This window comes from Athalia rosae, chromosome 3, assembly GCF_917208135.1.
Source record: "Athalia rosae chromosome 3, iyAthRosa1.1, whole genome shotgun sequence".
NCBI lineage: Eukaryota > Metazoa > Arthropoda > Insecta > Hymenoptera > Athaliidae > Athalia > Athalia rosae.
Window position 1 is genome coordinate 502960 of NC_064028.1, and position 8433 is coordinate 511392.

The window sequence follows — 8433 nt, forward strand, 5'->3', positions numbered from 1 at the left end:
TTCGTCGCATCCCCCGGCCTACCGGTGGACGCGCTCGTCGTCAACGTCGCGACGGTTGCTTCCTTATACTATACCGTGCACCGGCCGCACCAGACGTCCTGCGATTATTACCCACTGCTTCTGTAACGTTGTTCCGTTAGACAATAATAACAGCGCACGCACGCTGCTTTGATTCGCGATCGCAATTCGCCACTTCCTCGGTTCCTTCGACTTCGCGTCGTCCCATCGATTCGACGGAAGTCGTACGATCGCACGTCTCCATTCGAAGGTGAAACGCTTGCCACCCCTCGATTTCCGCATCCGTTCGCTTTTTCGTGTACGCCTGAACGATGACTGTACCCGTGCCGTTTGGTCAAAAAAAGAGAGTATACGTAACGCGAAGATTACATAACCCGTGGCTGGTTTTGTCGCATACGGGTGGAGACGGACGGACGGACGGTCAGCATTGAAAATGAGTATTTAGATGAGTTGACTCCAATTGACGTGTACCGTGAGAATCTCTCGGTGTGTGAACTCGTGTACCATTGTCGTCGTCGAGAGCCGAGGCCCCGTGCTTCTGTCCCTCCGCTGGAGGCGTTAATCATGCAAATTGTCGCCTGTATGCGTTCTCTTGAATCAAAAGTTGCGCAACCGGCGGGACTCGCGGTACTCTAAATTCGAGTAAAATTAACCAATTCGATATTCCGAGGACGACGAGACCGAGAAACACGTCGAACGAACCCTTGGCGAACGAATCCGTCCATTTTTTCCAGAGGCCAACGCAACGCTTCGCCGTGGCGTCCGACGAAAGGGGCTGCAACATCGAACGGAAGTGCGAAGGTGGCGTCGATGGGAGTGGGGCGAGGAGTAAAGGAGAAAACGAGCACCGCAAAGGGCGAGGGACAACAACGCCGCGCTGACTCGACGAAATAAATCCAGGATCTCTGCTGAATGAGGGGTATAATTTTCACCATTCGAGCCGCATATGATATGGCGCCAGCGCGCGACATGCGAGTGAATTCTCACACGTGGATTCGGATGTACACGCGTACTCCTCACCTACGTATGCGGCGGGGTATATCGAGGAAAGCGTGTAGGTGCACAACTACCCGGGACACGTGTAAGCGTGCAGCAGCGGCGGAAGAACGGAGCTGCCAACGTAATAATATGGTTTTCGGTTTCTGTATTGAAACACGATTCTCACTGGGGTAGGTCGCGCCGCACGTACACACCGCGCCGCCACTCTTCTCACTCGTGCGTCCATATAGGAAGCGAGAATTAATACGCCCAAGTTGTACCTTTGCCCGCGTCATCCCCCAATGTCGGATCAGTTGAGTCTGATCGGGAGACGATATCGTTGTCAAACGTAGGGAAATTTTGTTTAACCGACGAGTTTCGTCGATGTATGATTGGTGTACAGGGGAGGAACGACGATCCTCGACCTTTCACCTCTCACCTCTCACCTCGTCGACGAGGCTCGACCTCTGGGTAATTTCGGAACCTCGCTCCGATCCATATCCATATCTAACTCCGGGAACTCCGACTCCAACTCCATCTCCATCTTTATCCCCATCCCCCTCCCGTTACCCTCCTCGCCTCTCCGCTGGTTGGCGGATCCCCGACCAATCGTCAACATCCCCTCCGGGGATTGTGTCATTCGATTGGGGTTTGAATAGCATATGTCTTGTAACTGCACCCCGCACGATTGCGGCGTATACACCCGGGTTTCCTGGGGGGATGATGCTCACGAATAGGACAACATGGTGAATGCCTGTGCGTACGAGCGAACGGACGTAGTTGTTGCGGACCCACCTATCGCACGATGGATGTAAATAGATGCAAATTGCCGCGATACACGTACGGCGGTACACAGATTTCACCCGTATAACAACCGTGCGGCAGGGAATCCTTTGCGGGACAGGACAATGCCCGAATAGGGCGTGGACAGAGCGAAGAGAAGACGAGAGAAGAATCCCGGTGATTCTTCGCTCGCTTCGCTCTATACGTATGGCTGCCTGAGAAAAATATACTCGACGACGTAACGACGTAGAACATGCGGGAAATCGTTCAAAGTCCGACGATGAAAACGCGTCAAAACTACCCACCGCGGCTACCGACCAACGACCGGATTGATCCGTTAAAAAGTGGGAACATCTCTTCAGCCCCGGAGATCGCGGATCACGCGTCGTCGCAGATGCCTCGATCGAAGAATGGCTGTATGGTTTCTTATCCGCTACCGAATCTCCTTCGACTCGCGCCAAAACTCGAACCGTTTCGCACGACGCACCTATAAACGACGTATTAATGCGAGGGGCGTTTACGATACGAGTGGTGGCACATGACTGTAACCGATTCGCTCGGAGCCGAGGCGCGATTTATATTACATTACGTTACACGCACACACGTGCGTCCGCATAATCGACCGTTAGATCTGGTTGTACGGTCGCGCATCTGTAGTCCCAGTCGTATTTAAGGCTTCTTCCCGGTATAGAGGGAGATCGGTATCTACCCAGGGGATGAGAATCTCCCCGGAGGTACCTCGTTACCCTTATGAATTTATCACTCTTTGGCCCGAGGGTGAGTCAATCGGCAACTCGGTCCATTAATCCGGACGCCCGTCCCGCACCTGAGAGTCGCACCCTTCGCAGAAATCGCGGACGCGATCGACGAATCGTTTACGCTTCGCGCGGACGATCCGCTCGTCCCGAAATTACCGCGCAGCTTCGCTACTCCTCGGTCGTTATTAGTCGTCGTCCGCGCGGATCGGGGTTTTCCACTCGTTACCGTACCCGCATCGTAGGAACGGCTCGAAAATCGAGCGGCGTCCGGGGGGTGCGTTCGCCGATGTATACCTCTATAACGCGCGCGACGCACGATAATAAAGTGCGAGGCGCAAAAAGTCCAGACCTTTGAAAAATCCACGTGCGTCGGGTGGATGCGTAGGAAACACCGGAGCGTGGATCGCGTGTGTTGGTGTACCGCCGCGAGGCGAGAGACGGAAGAAGAGGGTGTAAGGTGACACCTGTAGGACAGGTCCGCCGCGCTAGGCTTCGCGTCACGGCCTGTCCGAGATAATCATATTCATAATTCGCGACTTCGCGGAATATAATTTAGTAAAAATTATCGCCACGTCCGACGCGTTAATAAGAACATCTTCGTCCCGGGGACGCTCGGACGCGCGCCTTTCCTTTCGTTCGCCCCGCCTGGCCTCGAATCGTCGCGCAACTTCCACGCCCGTTCGACGAGAATTCCAGTCCCTTTGATTTCCCTCAACGAAATCATTTTCCGACGCACGGCCGAACCCTCGTGAAAACGCATACGGATGGGGGGGGGGGGGGTCAGGGAGAAAGAAAAAGAACAATCCCTCCGAGCGTACAATTGTGCGTTGTCTTTTTGTTCGTTGGCAGGTCCTCTCCGGGACCCTGACCTTGTTCGGGGTCTCTCCGGGACAACGGGGAGGGGTGGGGTGGGGTGGGGTAGGGATGTAATTTTTGAGCGTAGTCTCGAACGTATCCACCAGTTTTGAAATTAGGCGAGCTTTCACCGCTCGTTCCATTGTTGTCTCGGCATAATACGGTTATGATTTGGTTTCGGTGAGCTTCGGATGGTAGTGGGACCGCGGGAGTGAGCCGTGCCCCGGTGAACGGGAGGGCCTTATGCCGCTATTGCCGCCGCTGCCCCACGCCCGACACGGGGCCTTCTTTCCGACGGGACGCTGCGGCACGGTGTCAAGTTACGAACTAACATCACGCACACGCACTCGCACCGATGGCTACGCTCTCCGCTCTCCGCGTATCGCACACTCGCCCGCTACCTACCTACCTACGTCGTCGTCGTCGTCGTCGTCCTACGGGCCTAGGTACCGCGCGTACCGTCCACCGTTCTCGTACGAACTCCGCAGACCTCCCGGGCCCTCCGGGACCTTCGGGCCCCCCAAACTCCGAAACCCTCGAAACCCGCTGCCAAGCTGTCTTCGCCGTTTCTTCTTTCCACACGCACACGCCCTTCGCTCACGACCTCCCCGTCGAGTCTACGGGCACTCGAATCAAGGCCAGACGGATCGCTACCGACGACGCCAGCGGCCTCAGTTTTCGGAGGGAATCCCGCGTTGGAAAAATGAGGGAAAATCAACGCTCCGCGGTGGATTTCCATTCCCTCCGCGAAGCTTGTCTATAGGGAGAATCAGGTCCGATCCGTTTGCCGGAACGTGTGCGAGCCACGGAGCGAGTGGTAGGTACATATACACGCGGACGTGTGCGGGGCCACGTATCGCGGGGACAATTTGTCGGTCCCGGGCATAGCCCGAGAGATCTCTCCCCCGCATCTCTGTTCTCGGGGCCCGTCGGCCTCTCGCCATCGCTCCAGCGGAGGCATATCGTTATGATTTGTGGGCTCCCAGATCCGCGCTGGTCCTCCGAGCGAGGAGATGGAAAAGGAGAAAGAGAAATGGAGAGGAGAGAAAGGACCGCCGCCGAGGAAGCAACGGGGAAGACAGAGAAGCGCAGCTCCCTTTCGGGGGGCAGAGAAAGGCACCCACGCTTTCCAGGAACCCCCGAAACTCGCCTGCCGCTACCCCGACGGGTCCTGAGATCCGAGGGCCGATTGCGAGGAAGGTGTAATGAGGGACTTAATTTTCGGATTCCCGACGTTCGCGGTGGTAGAACCGTGAGCTGACCCGCGTTATTTCGAGCTTAGAAAAAACGAGCCCGGTGCCGTTTACCTCGCAACGTGGATACGCTCGACATCGAACACTCTCGGGGGTGCCGCGCGCTCCGAGTACTCCCTCCCTTAAAATTGTCACGAATTTTTTCCACGACCGAAAAAAAAATGCCGCACAGCTAGCGGTGGAGCAAAAAAAAAAATCCAACCACCGCTGGGTTCTTTTGAGAATGTAAAGTTCGTTCGGTTATTAAAGTTTCCGACGGGAGTAATTATAATTACGAAACGAGTCAATGGTTTGATAGCCTCGTAAAGGAGTGCGCCCGTGCAGCTTGTGCCCGTGTAGTGGTGGACGGGAGCTTCTTCCGTTGTAAAATACCCGCTGGAACGAAAGCCAAGAAGAGCGTCTTGAGTTATGAACGATAAAGTTACTTTATTAACCCAGCTCGTAACCGTACCGGCGCATCGCACGGAAAATTTTCGAACAGAAGGATCCTCACGGAGTAGCGTACCTCCGCGTCTTGTAACTCTTATCGTTCGAGCGAACGCGGACTCGATCGAATTACGAGCGGTATTCGATTTTTTCGTATTTCGCAGCCGGACAAATCACCTCGAAAGAACAGCCGCCCCGAGGAGGTGCGACGGAGACGAGTTTCTTTCGCTGCAACCGCAACGGATCGTTCGCGAAAAGTGCAACGAAGCGTCGGGTCTCGAGCGCAGAATTATTGGCCGCGGCATATCGAAGAGTGGGCAGGGAAGTGGCGGCAGCCAGGCAGCCCCATTGACCGAGTTTATAATCACGAATTTACAAAGGTGGGGCAGCCTTGCCGTGGCCGCTGCTGCGGGTAGAAGCAGATGTACTCGACACAAAACACAGACGCGCTGCACACGGTGAATCCATTGGAGAGGCAAACACCGTGGGGAGTTTTGCTGCAGATGAGAGAGACGTGCGTCGCGCGGTGCGTTTCAACGGCGCACTTCAATGAGCCGTGATTACGCCACGTACCGGCGGCGCATTGTAAGGGCGTTAAACTTGTTAGGTGCGTTAACTCGGGGGGGGGCCCTTCTTCAATTCGGAGAGCCCCCGATTTCGGTTTCCACGGTAGTTCGCCCCCCCTCCCCGATGCTCCGCGCTGCGAAGAATCGACGGGATAACCAGCGCTCCGAAAAAGCTGAGACAAATTGACTCGGTTGATTTATGTAGGCGAATTTTCCGCTTTGCGCTTCAATGAGTAATAACGCCCGGGCGTCATTACCGTTGATTACATTTTTAATTATCGTTGCGCATGTGCCGTACTATCGCGGGGAGTGTACTCCGGCGCGTAACAACGAGTGATCGGCGTTTATCACAATATGATTTATCGCGCACGGTTCGCAACCGCGTGAGTAATTTACTACATCCTGCCAATAAGCATAGCTGTGCAAATTTAACAACGGCTACCGTCTCCCTCTCCCTCTCCCTCTCCCTCCCCCTCTATCTTTCGTCGTTTTCTTTCCCTTGTAGTTTTCCCTTCCCCCTTCGCCGCGGGCAGATGGTACGTGTTCGGTGTTTCAAGGAGCATCGTGCCTCGAGTTACCGACTTTTGCTCCACCGAGGTGAAAAGGTGAAATTGGGAGAACCGGCGACGGCGACCGACGGAATCGTTCCAAAATTTAGATCATATTTTTTTGCGAATCATTGACCGACGGCGAGTCGACGCGATTGGACAAAATTATGGCGAACCGCGTACAGGGATAGGCGGATTATTTCGTTGGCCCCGATCCCTCCGTCCCTCTGAATTTTTTTGCATAATCCTCCGACCCGGCGTGGAATTACTCATTGTCAGGTGCGCGTTTGTCGTACACCGAGTCCCGCCTTCCACTCACGTACACACGCGTGAGTTTCCGCGCTCGCCCGTTATAACGGCGATATCGCTTCTGTACACCTACGTGTAACAACGTTTACGAATACAGGTTTGAGTGATTAGGCATCGAGTTACCGGGCGAACGGGGGGCGGAAGGGGGGAAGAAGTCGGGTACGGAGCCGCGCGAGTAACCTGCGGCAGCGGTGGGTTGTAACGGTGACGTTGTAATAATCCAAGAGCTGCAATAGCTGAGATTACAGGGTGGTGGCTAAGCGAGCATACAGCGGACGAGTAGGCGAAGGTGTATCGTGTGAGGCATAAGTCTATCCCGCTGGCCGTATCGCGACCAGGTATTATAATAATTTATCCGGTTAAAGTGCGGGGAGAAAAAGGGAGAGGCGAATGCGAAGAAGGAGGCGAAGGCGGCGAGAAAAAGCGAAAGAGGGAGAAAAAAGAAACGCAACTAGGAGTGTTTAAAAAGTACAAAACTCCTCCTCCGGCGAGGTGGAATAAGAACAGTTGACACGTAAGGCCGGTTATTATAAGCTCTCGAATCTCGATAGACGAAAGGACTTTCAAATACGCTCAGGTCTGCGACCGTACCCGTCGCACGCACCCGTGAGCGTCGGCTCTACGTGAGCAAGGGATGCGAGGGGCCGGGGCCCGGGGGCTCCGGTGAAGAGGGTCCGCTCAAGGGGATGATGCTGTCAAGTACGATCTTGACGCGGGCCTACAATAGCTACTTGTTAGCGCAGTGTGCCAACAAAAAGTGGCAGTTTCCTTTACGACTACGCGTACGGGACGGGTAGCCGCTGCCGCTATTCCCTCTTCGTCGCCCCGACGCGCGGTGCCTGAGGCAGGAAAAGCGCAACGAGATCGTTCTCGGAAAATTTTTTTTTTCCACCCCATCGCGAGGAGGAGACAACGCGCAGCGTACGTGTAATTCATACCCGCGATCCCCGATCCCGGGGTTCATTAATTTCCCGTGTCTTCGACCCCTCGGCTGCGAGCGTTGCACCTATACGTACGCGTTGAGCGGAGGAAATGAATTTTCTCGATCAATTTGTGAGCCAGAAATAGCTACTCATTCCCCCGGTCGATACACCGCGCACCTGGTTCGCTCGCCTCTGATCGGAGCTCCGACGAATTTCCCGATTTCCTCGCACGACATCGCGGTCCGCCGCGACGTCGGCCCTCGTTCGATTTCCTTCGAGAGTTTCGAAAATCCACCCACCTTCCGCACCGTTTCCGCTCGGGAGGAACGCCCACCCCTTCCGATCGCGGCCTCGTCGAGATAAACATCCGAGGTCGCCGCTGCAGCCCGACTCCCTCCCTCCAAGGGATGAACATTTTTAGATCCCTTTTCGAGCGGTTCTTTTATTACAGTTTATATACTATTGTGTTACAATACCCCGGATAATGCACGGCCGTAGCCTCGACGCGTGCGCGCCTCTCTCCTTTCCCCATTTTTTTTCCCCGTCTCTATTTATTTATTTTTTATAGCTGTAAAGTTTGAATAAAGAAACGACGCTCACTTTCAGCTGGCAGCAACACTCCCGGCCGAGTTGAAGGGAAACGAGCGTTCAGATGCCGAATGTAGATTGTCGACCGTTCGTACCTCGTGTAAGTATACCGTACGTTGCAGCGGGGCACTGCGAAAGGTCGCGAAGGACCTTTTATTCGTTCGAGATTGGTCCGCTCTCGCGCGTACTTGCGACGGAGATGCGGGGAAAGCGGTCGTCCCGGAAGCTGCGATCGCCGATCCGTATGGAGAAATTGTTCGAGGGTACCTCGTGCCTCGGGACCTCCGAGTGGGAGTAGCGAGCCCGCGGGGAGTACGGGAAGACGAGGAGGAGCGCACAAAGAGATCGGGGATCGAGGGAGAAATGGAAGAGGGCTATCTTATCTGAGATCGAGAATCAAACTAATTCAAGTAAGTTGAAGGCTGTTT